We start from the raw sequence: 19,369 nt of genomic DNA on the forward strand, positions 1-19,369 counted from the left end.
GCTAGAACAGTTTCCTTTTGTACTTTGTCAGTTATTCTCCACCAAATCAAGGTCCAGATTTCATGTAGGGAATACATTCAACTTAAGGGTCTATTATAAACTAGGCTGGGGAGCACGGGTACTCCAATGGCAGAATGGCTGCCCACCACACAGGAGACCTAGGCTCGATTCTAGCCCAAGCACAAAAAAAAAGAAGAAGAAGAAAAAAGAGATAATAGTAATAAAGTAAAATAATATTATAATAAAAATATGAAGTACAAAAAGAACCACAACAAAATATACCTCAACAGTAGTAGGCTCAGGAATCAAAAGAAGACACCCCAGGACATACTGGGAATGAAGTCAGGCTGGTGCCCACCAGGGAGGTGAAAATTCAAGAAAAAAAAATAATAGTAATAATAAAAATAAATGAAATGGAATAATAAAAAATGATATTTGAAATAAAAAATAAAAAATCAACAAAAGTATAATAGAAAATTTAAAAATAATGAAAAGGACAATTATGTTACTAATAAAAATGTATGGAAAAATATGTGTTTAAAGGGGGGAAATAGGGCGGTGCAATGGTAGCTCACTGGCTGAATTCTAGCCTGCCATGCCAGAGACCTGGGTTCGATTCCTGGTGCCTGCCCATGCAAAAAAAAAAGGGGGGTGGGGAGGAGGGAATAAAAAAAGATACAAAGAAAAAAATGAAAAGACCTAGGCAGATAGGGAGTTAGCTTGCCTGCAATGCAATTACCCTTTCTCCCCAGCGGGTGACTACCATGAGGCTCCTCCTCCCTCAAGCTCTTCCCTCCCTGTCTGGTGCCACTGATCTGCACTTACTGCATCTGGCAAATAGACGGCATGCTTGAGTCTCCTCCCTCAGCCCCGCCCCTCCTGGCCTGAGCAACTGGAGGTCTGCAAGCTCAGCAGGGGGCTGCTTCGGTAGGGGGACTGCTCCACCAGCGTCGGCCATCCAGTGGGTCTCTGCCTGCTGACTGGGGAGCTAACCAGCACGTGGGGGATCAGCCAGTCACTGTAATTGCTGCCGGCTTTTCCCACCTCCAACCAGGTTATCATCTCCCCCAACCCCAAGGCCTGCCCCACAGACTCCCTGTGGGCACTTCCCATCGCAATCACAGGGAAGGTTTCCCTAGCCAGCAGCTGTGCAGGCTGGAGTTGAAGAGGGTCAGTTCCCTCCTATTGCACCTCCGTGGTTGCACTGCACTCGGTGGGGATCCCGGTCACCCAACCCACTCACTCTCCTCCAATCCTCCCCCCCAAACTGCCTAAAGACCCTCCCAGACCACTCACACTCCAGGACCTACAGTTCTGGACATTTTTTCCACTTCTTCTATATTGTTTCACAGAGCAGGCTTGAACTCACTGCACTCCGCTCCAGACTCCTTTTAAGAATGAAGCTTAGTATGCCTTCTAGGGAATCAGAAGGGTCTAGGTCTAAGAGTGAGGCTTTTTCATCCCTTACTGCACAGATTCTTTTTTAAGAAGGCGAAAGCACACCTAACAACCTATTCTCCCCAGCCAATGGTTTCCTCCTGCACTGGGCAATACCATCAGAAGGGTTAATAGTAAAACATGCTGGGACTTGAGATGTAGTAGTGGATGAAGAGATGGAAAGATCCAGAGGAATAAAGTGAAGAGCTGGTCATGAGAGCGATGCTGTCAGCCAGTCGAGAACCAGAGAGCCTGCATGCTTGGGGGCTTACCAGCTTTCACAGGCTCAGTTTACTCTAATTAGGATAGCTAGGGCTTTTTTTTTTTTTTTTTTTTAATTTTGTAACTACACTTCTGGCATTTAGGGGTAGACACTCCCATTGGAAGGTACTCAGTTCCCAATGGTTTAAACAAGACATGACTTCCTGGAATGTTAAAGACAATATCTTATTTGTTATAAGAATCCTTAGCCCAGAATCCTGTGTTATGAAAGATGGAATGTCTCAGAAGACATTGAAAGCCAGACAGAGGAGAAAGGAAATTCTCTGGAGGTAAGGGAGAAGCTCTTGGGGGAGGAGGTAAAAAAGAGGGACAGATTCAGTAGGATGAAACGTTTTGATTCTCAGAGGGGAGGAAAAGAGAGAATGAGTTGATGAAGCTTTGGAGTGCTTAAGAGAGGTGTGTGTGGAAGGGACTTGATTTAATCCCATTGGACTCCTGTTTGACACCGAGAGAAGGCGCGGTCAGGTCCCAAAGGTGGTGTCCTGATTTGAATCTGTTATGTACACCAGAAAAACCTATGTTCTTTTAATCCAATCTAGTGGGGACAGGCCTATTTTTTGGGTGAAACATTTTGATTAGGTTGTTTCCATAGAGATGTGACGCCACCCATTCGAGGTAGCTCTTAATCCATTTGCTGGAGTCCTGTGCCAGTTTGAATCTATTATGTTACCCAGAAAAGCCATGTTCTAATCCTGATCCTATCTTGTGAGGTGGGGAGGAGCAGCTATTTTAATCCTGATTCAACATTGTAGTGAGGAAATTTTAGATTAACTCCACAGAGATGTGGCATGCCCAATTGTGGGTGTGACCTTTTGATTAGATGGATATGTGACTCTACGGATTCTAGGAGGGTCTTGATTAGTTTACTGGAGTTCTTTAAAGGAGGGAACATTTATGAGAGAGCTCACAGCCGACAGTCAGAGCCAACGTAGACATTTGGAGACTGAGACAGAAATAGCCCAGTGTTAAGCAAGGACTCACAGAAATAACCAGAACCTGAAGAGAAGAAATCTCTGAAACCCAGAATTTTGTCCTGGAGCATCTAAGTGAATGCCCCAGATACTTAGAGAGGGAACCATTGGCATCAGAAGCTTGACGCAGTGGAACCAGAACAAGGAGCGGCAGTTGCCAGCCATGTGCCTTCCCAGTTCCCCCTTCCTTGAGCCAAGCTATCTTTCTCTGGATGCCTTAGTTAGGACATATTTCTGGCCTTAGAGCTGTAAACTTGTAACTTTTAAAAAGCCTTTCAATTTCTGGTATATAGCTTTGTGGCAAAGAAGAGTCATTTTGGAGAGAGCTCAGAACTGAGAGAAGTAAAGAGAGAAAGAAAGTGCCCTAGAAGAAACCAAAAGGCCCAGGAGCTGAGAGAGCCATTTTGGAAACCAACCCAGGAAAGAATGGCCAGTACACATTGCCATGAGCCTTCCTGAGTGACAGAGGAATCCTAGATGTCAGTAACCTTTCCTCTAAGAAAGTACCCTTTTGTTCATGCCTTAATTTAGACATTTTCATGGCCTTAGAAATGTAACTTGTAACTTAGTAAATCCCCATTGTTAGAGCCAATCCATTTCTGGTATATGGCATTCTGGCAGCTTTAGCAAACCAAATCATATTTTCATACCAGAGAAGTAGAATGCTCCTGAGTTTGCAAATACCAAACATGTTGGAATGACTTTTTAAATGGATAAGGGGGAAATTCTGGAATAATTGTGAGGAGCTTAAAAGGAAAGGCCTAAAATACTTTGAAGAGACTATTGGTCGAAATATGGACTCCAAAAGGTACTTCCAATGAGGCCTTAGACAGAAATGAGGAATGTGTTATTGCAAACTGGAAGGAAGGTGATCCTTGTTTTAAAGTGGCAGAGGATTTGGTAAAATTGAGTACTGGAGTTGGATGGAAGGGAGAATTTGAAAGTGACAAGTTGATATCTAGCTGAGAAAATTCCTAAATTAACTGTGGAAAATGCAGCCTGGGTTCTACTTGCAGCCTACAGCGAAATGTGAGAAGAAATGGATAAATTGAGAACTGAACTCTTGGATACAAAGAAACCAGAAACTGATATTTTGGAAAATTCTGAGCTTTTAGAAATTGAGTCCCCAGAGAATATTGCACCATGTGAGGATTTAAGCAAGCATGGAATCAGTCAGCCATTTTTAGCACAAGCCAGGATAGGAAATGTAGTTATTGATGAAGAATTTGTGGAAAGTCCTATTGTCTGATGGTTGTGACCCCTGCATGCTGCATGGAAAATCAACAAGTTTGCTGTGGTATCTGTATAACCAGAACCACTGCCAGTCTGGACTAAAAGGCAGAAAAAAGACAGATTAAAGGAAAAATGACTTCAAGGAAGCCACGGTCTAAAGCTGAGACACCTCAGGCCAGGGCAGTAGACCCACCCAAGCACATGGAAAAGGTGAGTTTGCCCTGGAGTTTAGAGAGGCTGGGCCTTCCTCCACTTGTTCAAGAAGCTTTTCTGCCCCTGGTTTCAGAGAAGTTGAAACACATCTCCTGGGAATTAGGGAGGCCTGGCCACCACCCCATTGTTCAGAAAGGGTGTCTTCATGTGCCCTGCAGATGGTAGAGAGTCTGGGTGCTACCCTGAAGCTTGAAGAAGGTGGGACCAAGAACAAGGTGGTCTCCCCAATGTTTGGCTATGTTGCAACACTCACCCCAGTATTTGGAGAGAGTAGGGTTGCTGCATAAATCTTTGGAGAGGGTGGAACTGCCACTCTCTCAAGCCCTGGGGATAAAACATCATGTATAAATGATTCTCAGACTTTGAAATCTAATGGAGCCTTCCCTGCATGTTTTGGGAACTGCTTGGGAACTTTGATCCTTGTTTTTCTTCCAGTTTTCCCCTATGGAAATGAGAATGTTTATCTTATGACTTTCCTTTGTATATTGGAAGCAAATAACTTGTTCTGAGTTTCAAAGATCTGTAGCTAGAGGAGAATTTTGCCTTTGGACAGAACATGTCTGTAGCTGCTTTTGATGAGACTTGGTATCGTTTTTGACTTTGTATTGTATTTCTATTGTTATTTAAATAGCCTAAGGCTTTTGTGATATTGTGGTGTAATAAATGTATTTTGTATATGGAAAGAACATGTCTGTTTGTGGTCCAGAGGGTAGAATGTGTTGGTTTTAATCTGTTATGTACCCTAGAAAAGCCTATGTTATTTTAATCTAATCTTGTGGGAGCAGGCTATTGTCAGGTGGGACCTGTTGATTAGTTTGTTTCCATGGAGATGTGATGCTACCCATTCAAGATGGGTTTTAATCCACTTGCTGGAGTCCTTTAAGGGAAAGACATTATGGAGAGAAATCAGAACTCAGAGAAGTGAAGAGAGAGAAAAACATCCTAGGAGAAGCCAGAAAGGCCCAGGAGCTGAGAGAGCCATTTTGAAAACCAACCCAGGAGAGAAAGAGCCAGCAGATGTTGCCATGTGCCTTCCCATGTGACAGAGAAACCCCAGACATGGTTGGTCTTTCTTGAGTGAAGATATCCTGATGCCTTAATTTGGACATTTTCATGGCCTTAAAACTGTAAATATGTAGCCTAATAAATCCCCTTTGTAAAAGCCAATCCATTTCTTGTATATTGCATTCTGGCAGCATTAGTAAACTGAAACAGGCAGTATTACCTACCACCTTGAGCCTCTAATTTACATGGCATGGAGATGGGGCTCCTGCCACCTCTGAGGAGGGAGCCCATGACTCAGGGTGAACTGAGTTTAGTCCTGGGGAAACCAGATTTGAGGCCCTAGGTTCCTAGAGAGAACAGTGAAAATGATTCCACCCTTTTGAGAGGACACAGAATTGCATGAAGACATAGAACAGGATAACAGTGAACTAAGTGAGAAGGAAAAATGAAAGCACAGAGTGAAGCCTCTACTTAATATTTACCAGTCCAGACAGTCGAAGAGAAGTGTCTCCTGCCTGGCTTGCCAAAACATGTTACCAGATTTCATCTTCCCTTGGTTCCTGGCCATGCCATGAGGAAGAATTAAGACACAGCATAGAGTAAGCAGGCAGCAACTTTATTAGATACACATGTGAGAAGACATGTGGGCACTCTTGCAAGAAAAGAAAGTGACAGGCAAGAGGCCACGTTAATGTATTTTGACGTGTGTTTACATTTTATCATCAGATTAAAATATTTAAAAAATCTCTCTTGGGTGATTTTTTTATTTGAACTCTGGGTTACTTAAAATTTTTTTTGTTTTATTACCAAATGTTTGGGCATTCTCTATATATCTTATTGATTTCTAATTTAATACTACTGCAGTCAGGAAACTTACTGTGTGAAGTTATGAGGTCCTTTTCTTTATCTTTTGCCACACTCTTACTTTCGGTGTCTACCTTGTTTGATATTAATATGTCCATACCAGCTTTCTTATGTTTACTATATGCATGATAAGTCATTCACCATTCTTTTACTTTCAAACTTTCTTTATCTGTATGTTTAAAATGTGTTTCTTATGTACAATATCTCATTGGGCTTTGCTTTTTATATCTTTTCTGGCAATCTCTGTCTTTAAATGAATCTTAAAACACATAATGTAGTTATTGACATGTTTGAGTTTATCTACTGTCTTGCTGTTTTTTCTTTCCGTCCTTTTATGTTCTTTTATTCCGTCCATACTTTCTGTTCTGTTCTCCTTCTTTTCCTACTTTCTTGCCTTCTTTGCATGAAAATTAAGTGTGTGCATTTGTGCTTTTAATATTCTCCCTTGACTTCTTAGTTATTTATTTCTTTTGTGGTTATTATGGGTCACTCAGAAGATTACAGTATGCATCTTTAATGTATCACAGTCTACCCTCAAAAGTATTCTTTCACTTTATGAGTGATATAAGGATTTTACAGCACATTACTTCCAATGACTACCCTTCTATCCTTTGTGTTCTATATACTCTACACACATTAATATATGCTAGAAACCTCACATTATATTATTAATATTTTTACTGTAATCAGTCAATAGTTTGTTTAAAAAGTAGATTTATACTTGTGCCTAGGCCTGTGTCTATTAATAAGCTTGAAAAATAGTCCTTTACTAACATATTTATTCTTTCTGGTGTTCTCTATTCATTCATACAGAAATGGATATATTTTATTTCTTTTAACATTTCCATAATGCAGGTCTGCTGGAGATGAAATGTTTTCATTTTTGTATGTTTGAACATACTTATTTCATCCACATTTTTGAAGGATATGTTTGCAAGATTTAGAATCTTGGCATTCAAAAAAAAAACTGCTCTTCCATTGTCGTCCGACTTTTCATTGTTTCCTATAAAAAGTTGCCTGTCATTATTATTGTTTTCTTTTTGCCTGAATGTAATTTATTTTTTGTTTCTTTGGCTACTTTGAGGAATTAATTTTTATTTTGGTCTTGAGAAATTTTACTGTGATGTGGTTCAGTGTGGTTTTATGTTTATCATATTTTGGGTTAACTGAGTTTGCTATGTTTCATCAATTTTGGTAAGTTTTCAGCTAGTATATTGTCGACTAGTTTTTATTACCCATTGTGTCTCCTCATTTTCTAGGCCCTTGTATGTATGTTAGGCCTTTTGACATTGCTTTACAGGCCTCAGATTTTTTTTTTCTATTCTTTTCACTGTTGTTTTCTAGTTTACATAATTTCTGTTGATCTGTCTTTAAATTCACTGGTTCTTTTCTCTACTGTGTTCAATGTGCTGGTAAGCCTATCAAATGGCCTTTTCATCTCAGATAAAATATTTTTCATTTTCTTTTGAAATTTTCTATAGTTTTCATCTATGTTATCCAAATTTCTTACTGTAAATTTATCATGTTAACACATTTATCATAGTTATTCTAAAGTAGTCCATGTTTGATAATCCCAACTTCTGGAGCAACTCAGTGTCTGGTTCTATTGGCTGTATTCTGTCTTGCTGACAGTTTGCTTTTTTGTTTCTTATCATGTGGTTGAATTTTTTGTTGTATGGTGAACATTGTGTTCAAAGACCAGTAGACACTAAAATAGATACCATAAGGCTCAGAAAAAGGCATGCTTCTTCTCTCAGGTTGTAAATGTGTGTGATTGTGTGTGTGTGTGTGTTGCATTGGTCTAGTGTGATGTTCATCTAGGTCTATGCTTTGTGGTTGTCAGTTTGAGTTATCTGTTGCTCTGTAATAAAAACAAGCCATAAACTTAGAGGTATAAAGCAACAACCATTTTATTGTGTATACAGTTTCTATGGATTAAGAATTTGTCTAAAGCAGTTGGGGATTGTTTTTATCTACTTCACAATGTCTAAGGCTTCAGGTGGAGAGCCTGGGGCAGACTGCAGTGCCTCATGTAACTGGGGACTGGAATCATCTGAAAGCTTCTTTCACATATGCTGGTTTTGGCATAGAAGACTCAAAGACTCAAATCAACTTCAACTGTTGATTGTAGTGTGTGCACATATCCTTCTTTGTGGCTTGGGCTTCTTACAGTATGTGACTGAGTTCTAAGTGGGAGTGTCCTGAGAGGGAGCTTCCTAATGAGGGACAATTTAACAGATCAGGGCACCAGTTGCAATACCTATTCTAACCTAGCCTCTAAAGTAACATAATATCACTTATACCCTCTGCTTGATGCAGGCACAAGGCCTCCCTTATACAAGACCTTACTTTTTAATCAGAGCAATGCCAAATAATTTGTGGTCATGTTTGAAAACTGCCACATTACTTTAGTTCATTTCATCATGATTTTTAATATATTCCAAAGGATTAGCTCTTTCTTTTATCAAGGTGTGGGATCTAAATGCTTGTCTTAGTTCTCCTGCCTAGTACTTACCTTCAGCATACCTTGCTTACCTGTACCTCAGTAGGTATCTCTCCTTCTTTCCCAGCTGCAGAATGCCACTGCCTCACACTCAGCATTAAAGTTTGGAGAACCTGTGCGAATTTATTCCCCTGTCTTCAGATTTGAGCAAGTCCCACATGTGTACACTGGGCAGGATGCTTCTTTTAGTCCTTTTGCCTTTCCCCTAGTATTAGACAGATACTGCTTGCTATTCATTGTAAGGCCTGGAGTAATGGTAAGTTTTCTGTCAATTCTCCTGCCTTGCCTTTAGTCTAAGTTGCAGGTATTCTCTTCATACTAAGTGCAAGTTCTGGCATCTGTAGCCTTCCTCAGATCTCTTGCTCCATCGTCTTGCTTTGGTAGCTCTCATGCTTTTGTGCCTTGTTGGGTGGGAGTCTCTGTCAGGTCCTGTGCTCACCCTTTAGTGATAATGATTATTGTCATTATGAGACCTGGAATGCTTGTAGGGTTTTCCTTTCAATTATCTAGACCCACTGCTGCACCACAGAAGGGACTCTTTCTAAGCTTTTCTATCCTCTCACCAATCTTTCTTGTGAGTAATTGGTAGGAGCTCATGAAAAGGGGTGCTTGGTGGGACTTGCAGGGTGTGGTAGAGTGATTTTTGTACCCCAACAAATACCTGTTCTTAATCATAATCCATATCCCTGTGTGCATGAACCCATTGTAAATATTACTTTTTAAAAGATGTTGTTTTTAGTTGTGTGGCCAACTTTAACTAGGGTGGGCCTAGTTAAAGTAGGGTGGGCCATAATCTGTATTACTGGAGGCCTTGTGAAGAGAGCCCAGAAGTCATGGAATTGAGAAAAGAGAGGCCATTGCCTTGTGATATGAGGCAGAAATACAAACCAAGGATTGCCAGGAACCAGTGTCAGAATGCTACAGATTTTCAGTAGAAAGCAAGCCTTGCCAATATCTTGATTTTGGACTTCTAGCTTCAAAGCTGTGAGCCAATAAATTCCTGTTGTTAAGCCAAAATCAGTTTATGATATTTGTCACAACAGTTCTGACATACTAAGGCCAAGGGATTCTAAAACTAATATACCTATACTCAATCTTAAAAAAATCTTTAAAAGTTCAGCTAGTTTCTTCTTTTTTTTTTTTTTTTAAAGAGAGAGGGAGGAAGGGAAGGAAAGACAGAGAGAAGGAAGGAAGGATGGAAGGAAGGAAGGGAGGAAGAAAGGGAAACATCTTTAAACATTTTCTTGTTTTATTGTATTTTGTTTGTTTGTTTGTTTTTTACATGGGCTGGGGCCGGGAATCGAACCGAGGTCCTCCGGCATAGCAGGCAAGCACTTTGCCCGCTGAGCCACCGCGGCCCGCCCTGCTAGTTTCTTCTTATATGTATCTGTGATGGCGTCCTCCTCTTTCCACTGTTCTGATAAGGGTGAAACCTGTCTTGCTTCCTTCTTCCCTCAGAGGGGCTTGTTACCTTTTGGTTTTTAGTTCAATATGTTTCTCATTGACCTCAATTCTCTGAAGGGCTTAAAGAAACTGTGACATTGTTCTCCTTGTTAGCATGGGAGTGACATTCTCTTGCAACTTTCTACTTTGTAAGCAGAAGTGGAAGCCTCTCAATGGCCATGTTTTTAATTTCTAGAAATTCTATTTTGTTTTCATGTATTTAAATCCTTATAATCCGTTTATAAGGATTAATCCTTTTTATTTCTTTAATAAATTAAAAAATATTTACTTTATAATCTCTAGCAGAAATTTCTTTTATTTTAATGACCTAGATTTTTGTTCTACTTTTGTGACTGCTGATGTTCATTTGTGGTAGATTATTTTCCTCATGTGGTTTGTAATTTTGGTCTGTGAACTAATTTTCAGAGGACCTCAATAAATGGGAATCTTCTGTAGCCATTGCTGATAGTTAATATCTCTCAAGAAGTTTGAATTTTTTTTTTCTTCCAAATATCTTTCTAGTATCTCTGGCCTGGGACCAATTTTTATGCTAATTTCTGGACTTATGGGTTCCTGTACATGTAAGTGCTGCAAATTATAAACCTGTGTGAAGTAAATGCTTTGAATTCTTAGGGAAAACTTTTCTTTTTTAGTGCAAAGTATAAGCTGAGACATATTTTCTTGTGATTTTCCTTGAGTGTAGATGAGATTTTTCTAGTGTACCCTTTCACTGACTATATGAAGATACAGGGCTTTGAGTACCCTAGCTTTGTGTATCATTTCAGATTCAACTCCTTAGCCTGTATAGACCTCAGGTTTTATTTTTCATCCTTGTTTTGTCCTTGATTAAGTATTAAAATTCTAACATACACAGCATCAGCTTATGAACATGGTACTCTGATTTATAGCTCCATCTTCCTTTTTGGTACTTGGGCTTTTCATTCTTTGTGAGCTCAACTTTTCATTTAAAATAAGTTGTTTTTAAACATTATTTTCTAAGCATAATGATTTTCAGCTTATTTTAATGTGCCATCATGCTAGTTTTAATAAGAATTTTGACCTGAGTTCCTTAAGATGACTAATGGTGACTAAAATAGTTTGAGTTTTAAGATCCATTATAGTGCTGGCTTAAATTCTAATCCAATCTTGTGGAGGTAGACCTATTGTTTGGGTGAGACCTTTTGATTAGGTTGTTTCCATGGAGATATGACCACCTGATTGTGGGTGGAACCTTTTGATTAGATGGCAATGTGACCCTGCACACTCAAGGTGGGTCTTAATCCTTTTACTGGAGCCCTGTATGAACAGAATAAGAGGGAGAAAACATAGAGAGAACCCAAAACTGACACAGACGGCAGAGAGATCAAACCAAGAGAAGCAGAATGAGCTGAGAGAGCCATTTGAACCCAGAGGCCGGTAGAGAAGGACAACAGACATTGCCATGTGCCTTACAATGTGACAGAGAAACCCTGGACATGATTAACCTTTCTTGAGAGAATGTATCTTCTTGTTGGTGTCGTAATTTGAACAATTTCATGGCCTTAGAATTGTAACTTGTAACTTAATAAATCCCCCTTATAAAAGCCAATCCATTTCTGGTATACTGCATTCTAGCAACTTTAGCAAACCAAAATAATTATATAATATTCAAGCTAGGGTTCTGCAGAAAAATGGGTAATTTAGGTTTTTGCTGTCAAAGGCTTGTTAGTCCTGAGACCACATTTTGTAGAGGAGGACAAATAGTTGGTTTTATTTTATCACTACCATGAATAGACCTAGCCAGTTGAGTAGCTTTAAAATTATGCCTGGTCTGAATCTGAATAATTTATGAATATTGCCTTATCCAAGCTTTTAAACAGGTGAAGAGATGCAATACACTGACATTGAAGAGAATGCAGCCATGATTTCTTTTGCCCCTATCTTGGAATAATTTTAGCCTATCATGAGCTGTTATGAATTCATTGGAATGAATCTGAGAAGATGTTTCTCCCTTTTTTTAATAACCAACTCTAGTTTTTAATAGTTTTGATCATTAAAAAAGTTTAAATTTGCATAGAAATCATTTAAAAATAATTATTTAATGTTCCATAATTAAACTGTACACAACCTAGTTTTGGGACAGAGAAGCCAGTGAGGTGAGTTTGGAGCAGTCCTAATACAGTCCCAGGAGCCAGGAGTTGAGTTCTTTTCTTTGGGCCTCATTTTTTTATAATTCTGCTCATCTAAGTTTATTTGGATACTTGACACAATCTGGCTCCACTGATGAGCAGATCTGCACTGGGAAGAGAGAGCAGCTTGACCTCTGTCCCTTTTCACTTCTCTCCCCTACTCAACCAGGTTCCTCAAAGTCATTCAATGTCTTGGTATTTCTTCCACAGAATAGAGACCTGGTCTTTAAAGCAGATTGGGTCGAGCCTTATCTGAAAGTCGAGCCTTATCTGAAAGTGGATCAGTGGCCTGTAGCCAAATCAGCTGACAAGCGTATTCATGCAGCTCTGTCACTGGGCAAAGTGGTCAGGGTCAGCCCAGTGGGAAGCCTGAGAAATCTGTCCCATCATTGTCTCCTTATTCTGCTTTTTCTGGGTCATTTGGATAGGAGGCAGTTTTGTCACAGCAGACATCAGGAATTCATGAGAATGTCCTCACGATTGGCTGCCTGGCAGGTAATGGGAGTACAAGTAGTAATAATATTTGTGGTAAATAGCAGCTCCTGTCAACACCATGGAGCTGTCGTTTACCCAGTGGGATTATCTACCTCTCCTTAGAATTATCCCCAAAATGACTGCATGCAAGGTACCCCACAATTCTCTTGAGGACGCTCTGCCACACTGTGAAGACAAAATTCATCTCCATTGTTGAAAGTACACTGTCCTTCTCAAGGCTGAGCACCTCATTGGGGATACTGTTGTCATAGGGCAGAAAATGTCTGCTCATAACCTTGCCTTCTCCTTCAATGATGATGACAGGCACAGCAGTTTCAGGCTAGTAGTGTTTGGCTGGTAGGGACTTGTCACAATTCACAGTACTGGGATTTGGCTGTTGCCACAAAAGTTTCAACACTGGCTGGGACTGAGGGACCAGAGAAGTCACTGCATGGATGATTGCAATGAATTTGGAAGGGGTCTTTAAACCTAAATTAGTATAGTAGTAAGGAAAATCTCTCAGTTAAGATGAATACTGTGGTACTTAGTACAAACAATCTTCCTCAGGAAGTTTGTTCTATAGTAAACTGTTATGTGATATGTGCTTGGCTAGTTCTTTTAAAGTTACTCAAGATTTAGCTTTATTTTGGTTCTTGATTGATTTTAATTTGAGAGTTGAGTTTTGTATGGAAACAAAATTTTGATTTTAGGGAGGGCATAGGGCTTCTTGAAGTATAAAATAATGGGCTTTATACTAGTTTTGTCACTACAGATGACTTCTCTTCCATGACCACTTTTTTTTTTTTAATACAAGAGGTGACATTTAGCTCGAACAAAATATTATGGGCAAAAAAAATTATGGGCCATTGTGAACAAGAGTAAATAGTGAATTACTGTATTTGCTTTCCTCAGATAAACCGTCTTTTCACATATTGGATCACTGAGTGTAAACTGAATTCTAAGGGGGAGAGAGTAGAGTATGAGGCTCACCTGTGTACTGTTGTCTAAATCTGTGTACTGTTGTCTTCTAAATGTATACTGTAGTCCTGACAAGCCCTCTAGAGTCATATGTATATCCAGCTCTTTTACATCTTTTCTTGATATATAGCAGAGGCATTTCAAATGTAGCATGTACCTCCTTTCACCTAATATCATTATGTAACCTATGGCACGAACAATAAACAGAGAATAATCTTTTATTCTCACCTTTTCTTACTCAGCAATTTGAATTTATCTCCAAGTTTTATTGGTTTCTCCTTCTAAAACATCTTTCTATTTTTGTTGCAATCTCCTAATCTAAGCCATTATTATCTCTCATTTGAATTGTTGCAATAGCATCCTAATTGGTGTCTGTGCTTCCTTTCTCAAACCCAGTCTCCATACATCTGCTAGGGTGCTAGTTTCTAAAATGCAGTCGGCTTATGCCATTCTGTTGATTAAATCCCTTAAGTGTCTTTTCATACAACTTCTTATTGTGTGCTACAACCTATGACTACAGACTATTTCTCCAATACCATCTCATCATATTCTCTCCCTCATTGCTTTTATCCCAGATATTTCTGACCCTGAAATCACTAAGCCTTTTCCCAACCTATCAGCATTTATATGTATGCTACTTCCTTTACTTGAAATATACTTCACTAGATTTTCACACGGGGGGCTCTTCTCATCTTTGATATCAACTCACCTATCATAACTTCAGAAAGACCTTCCTATAGGATGTCACTACCATTCCAATACCACTTACTCTCTATCATATTGCTTTATTAATTTTCTTCAAGAGACACACATATAATTATTTTGTTTATGTATCTGTTTACTTGTTTATTGTCTACCTCCCTTGTTAGAATGCAATCCCCATGAGAATAAGAATTTGTCTTTCTTCTTTATCACTATATATCTAGTGAGAAGCAGAGGGCTTGCACACAGTAGTAAGTATTTGTTTTGGTTTGCTAATGCTGCCCAAATGCAGCATACCAGAATGGATTGGCTTTTACAAAGGAGTTTATTTTAGGTTACAAGTTTACAGATCTAAGGCTATGAAAATGTCCAAGTTAAGACATCCATAGAAAGATAGCTTGACTTTGAAGAAAGGCTGCTGGTGTCTGGAACACGTCTGGCACCTGGGAAAGCAGGTGGCTATCATCTGCTTATCCTTGCTCCAGTTCGGTGCTTTCACTTCTAATTCCGGTGGCCTTCTCGCTAAGCATTTAGCTTTTCCTGGGCAAACTATGGATTAACATTTCCAAACATCTGTGACTTGGTTTCATCTCTCGGCTTTCTTTGTCAGCTCTCTCAGTATCTATGCTTTCTCCAAAAGGTCTCCCTCTTAGAGGACTCTGGTAAACAGATTAAGACCCACACTGAATGAATGGTGCTTACATTTCCATGGAAATAATCAAAGGGTCCCTCTTGCAATTGGGTGGGTAACATCCCATGGAAACAACCCAGTCAAAAGTTCCCACCCAACATTGGTTCTGCCCTCACAAGATTGTATTAGAAGAACATGTCTTTTCTGGAGTACATAACTGTGCTGGTTTGAAAGGATGTGTGGACCCTAGAAAAGCCATCTTTTAATCAAAATCCCATTTCATAAAGGCAGAATAATTCCTATTCAATACTGTATGTTTGAAACTGTAATCAGATCATCTCTCTGGAGATGTGATTTAATCAAGAGTGGTTTTTAAACTGGATTAGGTGACGACATGTTTCCACCCATTTGGGTGGGTCTTGATAAGTCTCTGGAGTCCTATAAAAGAGGAAACATTTTGGAGAATGAAGGTGATTCAGAGAGAGCAGAGCAGAACAACATGCATGAGAATCAGAGTCCACCAGCCAGCAACTTTTGGAGATGAAGAAGGAAAATGCCTCCAGGGGAGCTTCATGAAACAGGAAGCCAGGAGAAGAAGCTAGCAAATGACACCGTGTTCTCCATGTGCCCTTCCAGATGAGAGAGGAACTCTTGACTGTGTTTGTCATGTGCCCTTCCACTTGAGAGAGAAACCCTGAACTTCATCAGCCTTCTTGAACCAAGGTATCTTTCCCTGGATGCCTTAGATTGGACATTTCTATAGACTTGTTTTAATTGGGATATTTTCTCGGCCTTAGAACTGTAAACTAGCAACTTATTAAATTCCCCCTTTTAAAAGCCATTCTGTTTCTGGTATATTGCATTCCAGCAGGTAGCAAACTAGAACAATAACAGTTTCAGATAAGCACAGAACTCAATAGTTACTTATAAATGAATTAATAAATTGATTGAATGATATAGTTGTTTCCTGATATTACTAGTTTTTCCCCTGCCCTCAACCCCAAATAAGCAGATGGAATGATATAAATACAGAAAATGAAACAATTGCTTTTTTAGTCCTAGGAAATAATAACAGTATCACAAAACCAAAAGTCATATGGAAAGATTTAAATCTCAATCACTTTAAGCTTCAATATATTAAAAAATATTTAAATGGTTCTGGCATGTCAAATGAGATTAGCTACTACTGGCTACATCAAACTGGATAATTTTTCCTTTGTTAACATCAGCTTTCCAACTTTTGGCTTTGTTGTTTGGTATTGAGAACTTAGAAAATAGGAACAAATATTTCAATAAGTATTTTGACAATTGTATCTTTATCATATATTCCCCAGCCCTTATTGAGCTTTCCAGGTCATTTCCTTTTCTGGGTACTAAGGGTCTAGTAATCTCCAGTTATGAAATAGAGTCCTTTCTTTCAGTCTAACAGACTGCTCTATGGCTTGGAGGCTTTACTGTGTACAGCAGACAAGGTCTTTCACTGCCTTTATCTGTTCTACTTTTTAGAGTGGTTCTTATAATGTTGGATGATAGAACTAGATTAAAATGGGTATAACTAGGAAAGTATGCTCTGGTCTGGAGCCTTCCTAGTTGATCTAGGTAAATATAACATATAATAGAAATTCAGGTTTAGTACTTCATTATGGATTCTCTTGATACAAACTATCTGGGAAACTACCAGAGTGTGATCAACCTGGGAGGTGACCAGATTGGATCTCTAGGAATAGCTCTGCATTAGCTCTAGTCATCCATAGAGATTTCAATAGGGTAACTGATCTGGAATTTCTATTAAGTAACTGATCTGGGATTTTGAGTCCTTAAGAACTTGTATTTGTTAGGCAGGATGTGCATAGTAGCTGGTCTAGCTTTTTGTCCAGCAATTTATTTTAAAGTATTTATCATAGTAGAAGGTACTGAATTGTGTGTGTACCTTTCAAAGTGATAGCACATTGTGCCTCTTGAATTTGAGGGTAAGCTTATTTAGTTGACCATGGCACCAAGGGAGACTGGAATGCTGACACCTAGAAAAGTAGTAATAGAATTCATCGTGATGTTGAAAAAGCAAATAAATGACCAATTAAAGGTGGGATAATGTTTTCTAGAGACTCAGTGAAAGTATCCTATATACAAGGACCAACGAAGACCTTGAAAATACAAGTACCATTGACTTGGTTAAATATGTTTGGTTAGGGAACAGGACAGGGTTAAGGGAAGGGGCTAGTATTTGCTCTGGATTTAGTTGCATGGTTATATAAGACCATTCATGATTTAGCAAATTTTCTATCTCACTTTGTAGCACTTCTTTTAGATTTTAAAATTCAGCACTTTTGAACATCATCTTTTATCAAAAGACATCATTTTATTTAATACTTCTGTCCCTTTTCATACATTTTTTTCTACCCTTTCACTATCTTGCCCATGTAACAAATTTGCAACAATTCTTCCAAATCTAGCCTAGATAGTCTTGTTTTCAGAAATCCTAATAGATTTAATCCAACTCTTCCTCAAGTATCTTTAATATACTGTTATTGCAGCACTAATCAGATTGTAATGTGGTTTATTTATTTACCTGTATTCTTGAGGACAGAGACTTCACTTCATCAGTATCTAACACAATTACTAAATCATTGTACATACTTACATGATTGGTGTGCTGGTTTGAAAGTATTATGTCCTCCAGAAAAGCCATGTTTTAATCCTGATTCAATCTTTTTTTTTTTCTTTTTTGTGAAAAATAACATATATACAAAAAGCAATAAATTTCAAAGCACAGCACAACAATTAGTTGTAGAACAGATTTCAGAGTCTGGCATTTTAGATTTTTACTTCTAGCTGCTCTAAGATACTAGAGACAAAATGAAATATCAATTTAATTATTGCAATCATATTCGTTTGTTAAACTCTACCTTTTCAGTATAACTCCACCATCACCTTTGATCTTTCTCTTGCTCTTTAGGGGTATTTGGACTATAGCCATTCTAACTTTTTCATGTTGGAAGGGTCTGTCTATAGGGTAGGGAGATGGAACTAGCTGATATTCTGGAGAGCTGGGCCCTCTAGGTTTCAGGACTTATCTGGTCCAGGGACCCATCTGGAGGTTGTAGGTTTCTAGAAAGTTACCCTAGTGCATGGAACCTTTGTAGAATCTTATATATTGTCCTAGGTGTTCTTTAGGATTGGCTGGAATGGTTTTGTTTGGGGTTTGGCAAGTTATGATAGGTAGCAATGTCTAATTGCATAAGAGTGACTTCCAGAGTAGCCTCTTGACTGTATTTGAATTCTCTCTGCCACTGATACTTGATTAGTTACATTTCTTTTCCCCCTTTTGGTCAGGATGGAATTGTTGATCCCACAGATCCAGGGCTGGCCTCATCCCTGGGAGTCATCTCCCATGCTTCCAGGGCAACTTTCACCCCTGGATGTCATGTCCCACATAGGGGGAGGACAATAATTTCACTTACAGAGTTGGGCCTAGAGAGAGTGAGGCCACATCTGAAACACAAAGAGGTCGTCCAGAAGTAACTCTTAGGCATACCTATAGGTAGGCTAAGTTTTTTTGTTACCTACATAAGCTTCACAAGAGTAACCCTCAAAATCAAGGGCTTGGCCTATTGATTTTTGTCTCTAGTTTTTGACACAGTATCAGGGAATTCCCTGATGGTAGTTTAGTAGTTCCATGTTTTTTTCCTGTCCCTCAAGGGACTTTGCCAATACTTTTTGATTATCTGCTTAATATATTCTAGGATGTATCCAGACAGTACATTAGCTATACAGGATTAAAAGCCCTCATTCTTATTCTAGGCTCCCTGTTTCAATTGCTCAAATGAGCCATCCAGATAGGTTGAATTAGATCATGTGCTATACAAAATTTAGGTTCTGGACGAATTAAACCTTTCTCCCTTTGGTCTCAAAGAGTAGGTATGGTTCTAAAATATGGACAATGTCCTCCTTACCCCTGTGTTCTGAATTACCTTAATCCCGACTTGATTGGCTTTGTTTTTATCTCTAAATACCTGGCTATAGATATATAAAACATCCTCTCAAAATCCAGAAATAATAATTACCACTCCAGACTAAATGTGTCTGTTATAAGAGCTTACAATCTAGGCCCCTCTTTTCTTATAAGCATTTTCTAAAGGAGACCATTCAATAATTGTTCTTTGTTTCTGGTTTATTTTGGCTCACCAAATGTCCCACAGGTTCATTCACATTGTTGCATGCCTTATGACTTCATTCCTTCTCGTAGCAGCACAATATTCGATCATATGTATACACCATCATTCACCAATATACTTCTCAATCAGTACATCCTTCAGCCACCTGCATTCATTAGGCATCATGTAAAGTGTCCAAAGCCCACAGTCCATCAAAACTCTCAATTTTAGATAATTTCATTGTTCCCAAGAGAAAGATAGCTAATAAACACACCCTCACCAAATAGGAAATCTAAGCGTCCCCTTAACTC

At 38.9% G+C, this 19,369-nt stretch overlaps 1 protein-coding gene across 16 annotated transcripts in view; it reads left to right on the forward strand.

The window, feature by feature from the left end:
- Window positions 1-19,369, forward strand: part of RIMS2 (regulating synaptic membrane exocytosis 2) — a 757,916-nt gene that overhangs the window by 154,812 nt on the left and 583,735 nt on the right. The window contains exon 1 of one of the 16 annotated variants that reach the window (XM_077167439.1): window positions 1,810-1,988. The exons of the other annotated variants lie outside the window; for them this stretch is intronic. The gene's annotated coding sequence lies outside the window, so the exon portion shown is untranslated. Of the gene's footprint in view, window positions 1-1,809; window positions 1,989-19,369 lie in introns of those variants that run through there. 16 annotated transcript variants of the gene reach the window in all.

This window comes from Tamandua tetradactyla, chromosome 6 (genome assembly GCF_023851605.1).
Source record: "Tamandua tetradactyla isolate mTamTet1 chromosome 6, mTamTet1.pri, whole genome shotgun sequence".
Lineage (NCBI taxonomy): Eukaryota > Metazoa > Chordata > Mammalia > Pilosa > Myrmecophagidae > Tamandua > Tamandua tetradactyla.